This window comes from Schistocerca serialis, chromosome 1 (genome assembly GCF_023864345.2).
Source record: "Schistocerca serialis cubense isolate TAMUIC-IGC-003099 chromosome 1, iqSchSeri2.2, whole genome shotgun sequence".
In the NCBI taxonomy this organism is placed as follows: Eukaryota; Metazoa; Arthropoda; class Insecta; order Orthoptera; family Acrididae; genus Schistocerca; species Schistocerca serialis.
In genome coordinates, this window is record NC_064638.1 from 1,144,301,961 (window position 1) to 1,144,311,822 (window position 9,862).

Genomic DNA, 9,862 nt, shown 5'->3' on the forward strand with positions numbered 1-9,862 from the left:
CACAAGCAATTGTTAATCAAATTGCATGCATATGGAGTATCGTCTCAGTTGTGTGACAGGATTTGTGATTTCCTTTCAGAGAGGTCACAGTTCGTAGTGACAGATGGTAAATCATCGAGTAGATCAGAAGTGATATCAGGCGTTCCGCAAGGTAGTGTCATAGGCTCTCTGCTGTTTCTGGCTTACATAAATGATCTTGGTGATAATCTGAGCAGCCCACTTAAGTTGTTTGCAGACGACGCTGTAATTTACCGTCTAGTAAAATCATCAGATGATTAATTCCAATTACAAAATGATCTAGAGAGAATTTCTATATGGTGCGAAAAGTGGCAATTGGCACTAAACAAAGAAAAGTGCGAGGTCATCCACATGGGTTCTAAAAGAAATCCGATACATTTTTCGTTTACGATAAATCACACAAATCTAAGGGCTGTCAATTCGACTAAATACCTAGGATTTACAATTACGAGCAATTTAAATTGGGAAGACCTCACAGATAATATTGTGGGGAAGGCGAAACAAAGACTGCGCTTTGTTGGCAGAACACTTAGAAGATGTGACAAACCCACTAAAGAGACAGCATACATTACACGTGTCCGTCCTCTGCTGGAATATTGCTGCACGGTATGGGATCCTTACCATGTGGGATTGACGGAGGACATCGAAAAAGTGCAAAGAAGGCCAGCTCGTTTCGCGTTATCGCACAATAGGGGTGAGAATGTCACTCATATGATACGCGAGTAGGGAGAAATGATCATCATAATAAAATAAGAGAAATCAGAGATCGAACGGAAAGATTTAGGTGTTCCCTTTTCCCACGCGCCATTCGAGAATGGAATGGTTGAGAAGTAGTATGAAAATGGTTCGATGAACCCTCTGCCAGGCACTTAAGTGTGAATTGCAGAGTAACCATGTAGATGTAGATGCAGAACTCTTATAAGCTGGGATGGTTCGCGCCCCCTTCTGATAGTTTGCCCCTGTGATTCCCCTTCCTCACTCTCCCGCCACCCCCCCCCCCCAAAAAAAAAAAACAACAAACGGATCTCACAGGTAGCGCTTGATTACAGAATCCGTAAATGTTTGTATCATTATGTACAACTACCGAGTACCACACTCCTGGACTTCACTCATTAGTCCGCAGCTCGTGGTCGTGCGGTAGCGTTCTTGCTTCCCACGCCCGGGTTCCCAGGTTCGATTCCCGGCAGGGTCAGGGATTTTCTCTGCCTCGTGATGACTGGGTGTTGTGTGATGTCCTTAGGTTAGTTAGGTTTAAGTAGTTCTAAGTTCTAGGGGACTGATGACCGTAGATGTTAAGTCCCATAGTGCTCAGAGCCATTGTTTTTTCACTCATTATTTAGCGAACGCCTCCGTTTTACGTGTCATTGATTGTGAAATGGCATACCTACAAATACCTACTTATATCTGTCCAGAAGACGTTCACAAAACAGCCTTTGTCACACTTTTCGATTTTTCGAGTTTATGTTCATGGTGTACAGACTTACGAACGCAGCAGAAACATGGTAACGCATTATTGATGGCTTACTATTCAAGTTCCCATTATGTTATGCTTATCTTGATAATATCTTAATTTTCTCACTGGACGATGCCTCCCACAACACGCACCTAAAGTTCTCGATACCCTCTCTCGCAATGGACTCATGATCGCCGAAGGAAAAATACCAACCTGGACTCAAAGAAATCATCTTCCTTGGACACGCGGTAAATACTGCGGGTATCAGTCCCTCACTGCAACATACACAGTCTACTCAACAGCTACCACCACCACCACCACGAGACTACATGAACTGAGCCAGTTCTTAGGCGTAACAAATTTCTACAGAAGACACCTTCCACCGACAGACTCCCTGCAATCACCACTAACGCAAGCCCTCATCGGTAAACAGAAACTCACACGGACGATCAAAATGCGGTCCACTTTTAAACGCGTTAAATTCTTACACACGGCATTACCTTGGCGCACACCCTCCCTGACGCACAGCTGATCATAACAGATGATATGACTGACTCAGCCACTTCCACTTTGCTGCAAAAATAGTTGGAGGGCGTGCAGCAGCCATTTCATTTTTTCTCGTGCTAGCTCACGCCACCAGAATACGAGTGGTCTGCATACGACAGGGAACTACACTACTGGCAATTAAAATTGCTACACCAAGAAGAAATGCAGATAATAAGTGGGTATTCATTGGACAAATATATTATACTAGAACTGACGTGTGATTACATTTTCTCGCAATTTGAGTTCATAGATTCTGAGAAATCAGTACCCAGAACAACCACCTCTGGCCGTAATAACGGCCTTGATACACCTGGGCATTGAGTCAAACAGAGCTTGGATGGCGTGTACAGGTACAGCTTCCCATGCAGCTTCAACACGATACCACAGTTCATCAAGAGTAGTGACTGGCGTATTGTGACGGGCCTGTTGCTCGGCCACCATTGATCAGACATATTCAATTGGTGAGAAATCTGGAGAATGTGCTGGTCAGGGCAGCAGTCGAACATATTCTGTATCCAGAAAGGCCCATACAGAACCTGCAACATGCGGTCGTGCATTATCCTGCTGAAATGTAGGATTTCGCAGGGAGCGAATGAAGGGTGGAGCCACGGTTCGTAACACATCTGAAATGTAACGTCCACTGTTCAAAGTGCCGTCAATGCGAACAAGAGGTGACCGGGACGTGTAACCAATGGCACCCCATACCATCACGCCGGGTGATACGCCAGTATGGCGATGACGAATACACGCTTCCAATGTGCGTTCACCGCGATGTCACCAAACACGGATGCGACCATCATGATGCTGTAAACAGAACCTGGATTCATCCGAAAAAATGACGTTTTGCCATTCGTGCAACCAGGTTCGTCGTTGAGTACACCATTGCAGGCGCTCCTGTCTGTGATGCAGCGTCAAGGGTAACCGCAGCCATGGTCTCCGAGCTGATAGTCCATGCTGCGGCAAACGTCGTCGAACTGTTCGTTCAGATGTTTGTTGTCTTGCAAACGTCCCCATCTGTTGACTCAGGGATCGAGACGAGGCTGCACGATCCGTTACAGCCATGCAGATAAGGTGTCTGTCATCTCGACTGCTTGTGATACGAGGCCGTTGGGATCCAGCACGGCGTTTCGTATAACCCTCCTGAACCCACCGATTCCATATTCTGCTAACAGTCATTGTATCTCGACCAACGCGAACAGCAATATCGTGAAACGATAAACCGCAATCGCGATAGGCTACAATCCGACCTTTATCAAAGTCGGAAACGTGATGGTACGCATTTCTCCTCCTTACACGAGGCATCACAACGACGTTTCACCAGGCAACGCCGGTCAACTGCTGTTTGTGTATGAAAAATCGGTTAGAAACTTTCCTCATGTCAGCACGTTATAGGTGTCGCCACCGGTGCCAACCTTGTGTGAATGCTCTGAAAAGGTAATCATTTGCATATCACAGCATCTTCTTCCTGTCGCTTAAATTTCTCGTCTGTAGCAAGTCATCTTGGTGGTGCAGCAATTTTAATGGACAGTAGTGTATAAGCACTCTAAGAAGTAGTGAATTACTTCAGTCAATGCGTTCAAGGCCACTCCCTGATTATTTGGACTGGTCATGATCCATTCTCCTACTCTATTCGGAACCCAGCCAAGGACCCTTACCCCTGACAGTTTCGGCATTTGGACTACACCGCTCAGTTCGCTGTGGGTGTCCTCCATCGGGAAGCTTGGAAAACGTAGTGGCAGGCTATTTCTCCGTCATCAGCGCCTTGTCATCTCGCCTGGATTACAAACAGTTTTCTGAGGCACAACAGCAAGATCAGCAGCCGCAAGCCCTCACGTGTGGCCCGTTCACAACTCTACAGTCGGAACTTCAACCCATCCTGACCGCGACCGCCGGGCACCCTGATGTTTCACAAAATCGGACAGGTCCACCCGTACCTGTGTAATGCTGTCGAGTCGTCTTCGAGCAGGTCCACGATTTGGCACACCCTGGCAGTCGCCCAACCACTTGGCTGGTGCTGAACCAATTCGTATGGGTTAGCATGAAGAAAGGCTGTAAACTTTGGGCTTTGCGTGTGTCTCATGTCAAAAAAGCAACGATGCAAGTCATTTGGAACTGCCCCTATGATGCTTCGAAATCTCACAATACTGAAAACGTGTTTGCTGAAACGCTATTTCTGGTGGCGGACTTTGTGCTCCAAGAACCATCAATTACGCCCCCACACCTCCCCACCTGGTCTACCACATCAAGCGACACACTGCGCACCTCCGCATCTTCTTCACTCAGTGCCTTAAGTCTTTCTCCATAAAGCAGCTGAAGACTGACTTGCCGGCCGGGGTGGCCGTGCAGTTCTAGGCGCTTCAGTCTGGAACCGCGAGACCGCTACGGTTGCGGGTTCGAATCCTGCCTCAGGCATGGGTGTGTGTGATGTCCTTAGGTTAGGTAGGTTTAAGTAGTTCTAAGTTCTAGGGGACTGATGACCTCAGAAGTTGAGTCCCTAGTGCTCAGAGCCATTTGAACCATTTTGAAGACTGACTTCATAATGTTGCGAGATGACAGAGTACCGCCTGCCCTACTCCCCCTGTAGTTGGGCGCCGACAAGGGGCTTCGAAGAGACAAGTGTATCTTCCACATATTATTAAACTGCAAACCTACAACAGTGTGGACACTATAAGATAGCTCGCCGGATGACGACACTTGCCAAGCTCTCCCCTCTGCTAAACATGTTGCTCCTCCCACAGCCAGCGCCTTACCGTCAGCCTTCGAATTCCGACTAGACACCGAACAGACACACAGTAACCTCCCCGTCAAGGTGAGCACACAGACCACTGCAGACGGCTCTGCCACGTGTCACTTCCACGAGATTGTCAAATTACCACGCGACGTTGATACTGCTGCTCTCACCCCCTCTTTTTCCGCCATTCGTGTCCGCACAACCACAGCCCCACACGGCCTCTGAACGATCTCATACCATCACTGGCACCGTCTGTGCCTGACAACGCACGCACCACTCGTGCAACTTCGGACGCCACCACACACTCAGGCTATGGCATACGGCGCCCCCCCCCCCCCCCTCGCACCACCTACCCCCACCGCATGCTGGGCTGGCTCCACAACTACGACCCGTATGCTGTCGAGCATACGTCGCCTCCCAACGAATACTCTGCTACAGGCGACGCGCCCGTTGGACCACTCCATCTCCGCGAAATCTCGCTGTGCCCACACGTCACGCAGCGTCCCTCACGGTGCTGTTCACTATTGTGGGTGAGGGGGGGGGGGGGGGGGGGAAGCTCTGTGAGAAAATGCGTCATCAAACATCATAGCTGACAACTGACAGGGATATCGCACGAAGCTCTCTGACTGTTAGCCTGCCATACGACTTTGTTGAGTTCGGATGCTTCTGACATGTACACTCCTTTTGTGAATAAAAGAGTGTTAAGCCGTCGGCACACGGACCGTGCTGTCGAACGTTAACGTTGAGCGTACCAAGTTCAACGTGCTGCTGAACGCTCAGGAACGATGCGACTTGTGCATACGGTACGTGGGCCCCAACGTGGTATACGCGATCGCAACGCACTCCAGCGGCAGTTGAGGGATGTTTCTAGTTCGTAAATCACACTGTTTACTCAACGGGCGAGCGTAAAATCACCACGTTAGCTCTATTAAAACACATTTCCTCCATCGTCCACGAAAAGGGAAGTACCATGTCCAATCAATAAGGACACAGGCTTATAAAAGTTCCATTACAAACAGTGCGGTACAATTTTGGAACACTTCCCCACATAAGATAAATATTATTTCATCATTCCCACATTTTAGTAAAACCCAAAGGTCAGTCTTACTTGATCACTGTTCCTACCCAGTAGCAGAATCTTTGCAACATGTGAATTACAAAGCGTAAAAGAAAAAGGAGCAAAATATCTTTATACAAGTAGCGCAAGCTGTCCTGTAGATTAAGCCAATCTAACAAATTCACCCCTCAAAAAAAGGTGAACTTATATTTACATAACATCAAATATTATAGCACATACTTATATTAAACTGAAACTTCCTGGCAGATTAAAACTGTGTGCCCGACCGAGACTCGAACTCGTTCCCTTTGCCTTTCGCGGGCAAGTGCTCTACCGTTTTTTTTTTTTTTTTTTTTTTTTTTATTTTGTCCGCGTTTGTTCGTTGTATCTGCTCGGGGCGGACGTCTTAAGACATCCGATGAAATTCGTTGATGATCGGTTAACTCAGTTTTTTTCTTACAGAGGGTACGTAACCCTCTGTCCGAACACGCTGAGCTACCGTGCCGGCTGCCATCTGAGGTACCGAAGTACGACTCACGACCCGACCTCACAGCTTCAATTCTGCCAGTACCTCGTCTCCTACCCAGATCAAAACTGTGTGCCGGACCGAGACTCGAACTAATAATAAAGTATCAGAACCTAATAAAAACGCGAATGTTAGGAGAAAAATTTGGAAGTGTTAACACCCAAACCACTGCCTCAACAAAAACTAATGGGTAGACAGAGACGCTACTCATTTCACTAAACCAACAATATGCTGCTTTTACTTAATCATATTGTCTTGCCCCTTACTGTTAACGTTAAACGTAGATAATTATGTTACTAATTGAAATTTAATTACAACAAGCTGTACCAAGAACAATGCGTTTTGGGTGGCCCTTCAGTGTGTCGCTGCCTTCAAATAGCATACTCTCATAAAACGCAAGTTACAATAATTCTTTTGCCATGAATATGATGTTTCTGATTATTTTATTGGAACGAATCACACAACTAACAACGGGTTTTCCAGTGATTCTCAATTTGCTGGTGCTCAGAGACAGCATATGTACATAAAGGCTTGAAATGAATGCCAATATGGCGCCTCTCAACTCTGTACTGAAGGGAGAATGCATGCGGTGTGACGTAGGTGGCGTTGTGCCATCTCATTGGTCAACGCTCAGACGCACGCTCAGAATATCTGACATGCCAGATATTGCTCTGTACGTTCGGAAAGACTCCCGAGCGTGCTATTCCACGCTATGACGTCAGAAACTCGGCACGCTCAACGCTCAACGTTCGGATGCACGGTCCGTGTGCCGACGGCTTTATAGTTAGTCTGTGTTGTTTGCTTATTCACAGTCATCATTGCTATACACCGCGGTGCTACATTGGTGATGCGTGTCGCGAGCGATCGTGGGAAATTAAGATGGCGGAGCAGCTGATTTGTAAGAGCCGTGTGACTGACTGGCCACTGGGTGTTGTCGCACAGGTCCTACGAGCTGGACGACGAGGACACGGACCAGATGGTCTTCTCCTGGATGGACAAGCCGGCCGTCAGCGCCGCTGCCCAGGACGCGGCTCTGCGCGCTCTCTCCGACGCGTGCGACGACTCCAGCGTCCGGTGAGTACTAGAGATGGGCAGACTCGTTCATCCTTGGGAGGTAGTTCACTGCTAATCGTTCTTTTTTGGGAACCGTTCATTTTTACTCGTTCACCGTTCATTTGTGCTTGGTATATGGTTCTTATGAAAAACTGAAAACTAGTAGTGTAGGTGACTGAAGGATGGAGGGCACCAAGAGGGGGCACTTGCCTCCCCCCTGGAGTATAGTGTTTTTATTCATTACAGAATTCTTACACATTTTTAGAAGTAATTTCTGTGATTCTGCAGAACCTGTCGTTTAGCCAACCGTAGCCTTGTGTGGCTGATCGCGGGGAAATAATATAGGGTGGCGCACGGAAAACCGGCCCCGAGTACAGACTGCTTGCCAATTACGGACGATGTGTTGCCCGTTACGAGAAGATACAGCAAACAGACAAACACGTAATAATCAGGCAGTGAAGAAATAACAAGCTAATGCAAGCAACAATTGCGAAACAATCGATGACGATGTGTAGAGAGCTGGAGAAGAGAACAGGAAAATCTCACGCGACGTGCATGGGCTATAGCACATATAGTCTTGTAAACCTGTTGGTGGCTGTTTCCCAACTTAATAGACTACAAGTGTCTTGTATAAAATTCTTCGTTTCGACTTCTGCTACATAGCTATGCTACGTTGTAAACAATAATCGTTTACACCCTATATGTACTTCACGTTGTCTCTGAGTTCGTAGGCGAAGTAGAGCGAAGCATAAAATAAAATGTGGTTTACTCATACTTGCGTCACACGCTTGGCAAAAATTAGGTTTTTATGTTGCATTATTAACGTTAATGCAGCAATAATAATAATAATAATTAAGTTCGCAGTAATAAAGTTTTTGGTTTGAAAGCTCCTTCTGAACAAATGTTTTCGAGATAATAAGTAAATATGATTTTATGGCAATCTATGTCTTTTCAAATGGAGAGGCAGCGCTTTTCCTACTGAGCCAAAATGACCCACAACCCACTTTTTTTCCCAGAGAAACCAAGCTAGTAGGTAATGCAAATTGGAAACAACCAAACTTAAGAATAATTATAGCCTTCCTAAATGTAGTGTTTAGTATATGAAAGATACCCGAAAATCGTTTTATATGAATTTTCTTACACTAAAAATTAAGTAAATTATTGAAAGTTAGCTGCTAAATCAAGTCGATGAAACCAAAAAATATATGGATAACAGAAAAAACTTGCCTTGTTATAAGTATGTCTTCTGCTGTTCATCGATGTAATGAAGTGAGCTGATATGCCCTTTTGTTACCTGAAAAGATGTACCTATTACATACAACGTAATTTTCATGTAATTTACGTAACTATAAAATACTTTTTGATTACCAGTCGTGGACCCTGAATAGCCAGAACCAAGTGCAAGAACAGTTTGGAACACATGTAAAATAGGCGAGCGCAGTAAACGAAACAAACAACGGGATACTGAACTAACTAGGAGTAGTCGGCAGTGGAACTGAGACAGGTGGTCATGCGAAGAACGACGAGTGCGGCCGAGGGAGACCGAGACTGAGACGAACACGGGACCGAGGCTGGACCGAGAACTGCCGAAGTGACTTCCGCTACAGAAGTGAACTAGTGAACTATGAACCGATCGTTCCTCATTCCCGGGAACTATAAGTAGACTGCCGCGACCGAAGTGAACTATGAACCGATCGTTTCTCGTTCCCGGGAACTATAAGTAGACCGCCGTGACCGAAGCGAACTATGAACCAATCGTTCCTCGTTCCCGGGAGCTATAAGTAGACCGCCGCGACCGAAGTGAACTATGGACCGATCGTTCCTCCTTCCCGGGAACTATAAGTAGACCGCCGTGACCGAAGTGAACTATGAACCGATCGTTCCTGGGAATTCGTTCCTCGGTCCTTTCGTTCATCTTGGTGAACCGTTCCTTTGCACCTGTTCGTTCGCGAACTACCCATCTCTAGTGAGTACCAGCCAGCCTCCAGCCACCGGCTAGTGGCAAGCCACCGCCTGCCCCTGCCAGTCCACAGAGTCCAGCCCGCCCTAGGTGGCAGCACACACATACATTACTAGATTGGCAAAGATGCTTCTTTTACTGAAGCCTCACGTGTCGCGAGGTAAGATGGCGGTGTCAGCAAGTTTGTGCACGGAACTGCTATGACTTTCTGAAACCAAATGACGCTGTAGCCTTTACGAGGTGGTCTAATCAAGTTCTGCTGCTGAGCAAATATCTGCGTACCAGTTGAAGTTAATACATACATTGTCGAATCGTGTTGTGAGAAGAAAATCCAGTTAACAAACTGCCTGTTGGCTTCTGTCTCGGGTTCTTCGGCCGACGTTCATCTAGTGATTTTACTGACGTTTTGCGAGCACGAGTGGCTGGCATTGTCAAAGCTTCACCCTCCATTGCCGGTGGTGAACTGGTGCCGAGCTCGCGGTCGCAGACTACATGTACCTGGCGCGCCCACGTCCGAG